This window comes from Lynx canadensis, chromosome B3 (assembly GCF_007474595.2).
Source record: "Lynx canadensis isolate LIC74 chromosome B3, mLynCan4.pri.v2, whole genome shotgun sequence".
NCBI classification, from domain to species: Eukaryota; Metazoa; Chordata; class Mammalia; order Carnivora; family Felidae; genus Lynx; species Lynx canadensis.
Window position 1 is genome coordinate 44,265,701 of NC_044308.2, and position 2,515 is coordinate 44,268,215.

Sequence of the window (2,515 nt, forward strand, 5' to 3'; positions counted from 1 at the left end):
GTCTTTGTGGTTCTGTACAGATTTTAGGATTGTTTGCTCTAGCTCTGTGAAAAATGCTGGTGGTATTTTGATAGTGCATTAAATGTATAGATTGCTTTGGGTAGTATAGACACTTTAACAATGTTTGTTTCCAATCCATGAGCATGGAATGTTTTTCCACTTCTTTGTGACCTTTTAAATTTGAAGGTAAGTTATTCTTAATTCTAGGTGTAGTTGCTACAGTATTTTACCCTTTTGTTTCTTACTGATCCCAAGAATGACTGTGTTACAAAATAATGGTTGAAAGCTGCTGATTTAGAGATCAGAAACCAGGATGGTGATGGAACCAAAATCATATTCTATGAGGAATGATTCAAGGGCATCTTTAGAATAAAGTGTTCAGCACTAGGTAGGGGATTTCAAATATATGGAGGGCTGTCATATAAAGGGATTAGATTTGTCCCCTAAGACCCCAGGGGTATAACTAGCATCATGGATTAAACCTACAGGACAAACAAAACAAAACAAAACCTGACTCAGAATAGGGAAAACATTTCTAAGGTGATGTGATAAGATAGAACAATCTCCCTCATTAGGTAGTGACCTCGTCATTGCTGAGACCGTTAGAGCAAGGGCTGAACAACATTTGTTGTGGATGTTGCTGAAGACACTCAAGTTCTGGACTGGATATGCCTTAAAACTCATTTCGACTCTGAAATTCTAAGACTAAAGAAAAAATTGTGAATTAAGCATTTCCTGTTATGTATGAACAGCAGAAAGAGTATTAATAACTTCATTAATAACCCATAATGCAAAACTTTAAAATCTTGGGCTTGTAGAGTCTAGCCATGCACTTTACCTTAAAAACTTGGGGCACCTGGGTGGCTCAGTCGGTTCAGCATCCAACTCTTGATAGAGGCTCCTGTAGTGATCTTACAGTTGTGGGATTAAGCCCAGCGTCGGACTCCACGCTGAGTGGAGCCTACTTGGGAGTCTCTCTCTCCCTCAGCCCCTCCCCCACTCATGCTCCCATGCACACACTCTTTGTTCCTCAAAATAAATAAATAAACTTTAAAAAAAAAAAAAGAACCAAAACTCAAAAGTTGAAAAGGTTTTGGCTTCTAAAGACATTACAAAGGTGGTTGTACATTATTGATTGTGTTTGAAAAAATTATCCTTGAAAAAGGGAAGTTTTTCAGGAGCCATTGCAATAGAATAAAGGAGTCCTTGAGAATAAAGGGAACTTAAGAATAGAGGAGTCCTTGGAGTTTGTCAAGAGTTTATATTTCGCCCAATACTGAGCTTATGATAAATGATTATTAAAGTAAGGTAGTCATCAATATGCCGTCTACAGATTTAGCATATAAATATCATGGGAATGTAAAAATTTGCTTCCAGAAAAAGTATAGAGAAAGAAAAGGCAAGGGTGTCTGAGGTTGTTTTTCTCTGTGTGGCATTTCCTCTTTACATGTAACGTGGAGAAGTTGTATTGGACCTGCTGAGGCTATTTTAAATTATCTTTGGCAGTGCTTATAGAACACAGTGCTTATAGAACACAGTGCTTATAGAACACAGTGCTTATAGTGCTTATAGAACACAAAAAATTATATAATGGGGATGATAGTAATGAATTTTTATCATAAACCTTTCTCTATCCAGGAAGTACCAGTCTCATTGCAATTACTCTAGTCAATGAAATGTATAGGTGCTGAGGTTTTGCCATACCAAAGCACATTTTGGTTAAATGGGAGGTTTTTCTTACCCATAAGAAGTATTTGAGGAAGGATCAATATAGAAGGTCACTGAGTGCTGATGGCTGATGACCACTAAGAAAATTGCTTAGCAGGGTAGGTAGCAAAAGGTTATAAGAGAAAGAGTTTGAAAAATAATTCTCATTTATATCAGTTTTCCATTTCTGTATTCCCACCAGAGTACTGAGAGCATAGTAGGCATTCAATGAATATTTGGGGATGAATGACTTTTAGGATAAGGAAAACTACTCTGAATTTCAGTTACTCCTTTTACTAGGACTGTGTTTGCATGACTGATTGAAAAGTGAACATTTCAGCCATCATCTGGTTGTTAAATATTTAGGCTGCCAAATCATTTATTTGATTGATGATTATACCTTCAGAATTGACTGACTGCTTTGGCTCAGGGTAGACACAGCATGAGTCATATGGTGCAGTTCTTGTCAATCACTGGTTGCATTTCCACACATAAACAGTTGACTTATGTTAGTCACATCAGTCACAAACATAAATCATCACAGTTCAATAATTGGTACTTGGGCCTTTTCTGGTTGGAATGATTTCTTGGCTATTCTGGTATTAATGATGCTGAATACTCAGTGATGGAACAATACTGGCCAGCTGACTGGAGGAGTTTCCTACCCTGAAAAGATCTTTTTTTTTTAAATTTTTTTAAATTTTATATTTTTTTAATATATGAAATTTATTGTCACATTGGTTTCCATACAACACCCAGTGCTCATCCCCAAAGATGCCCTCCTCAATGCCCATCAACTATGCTTCCC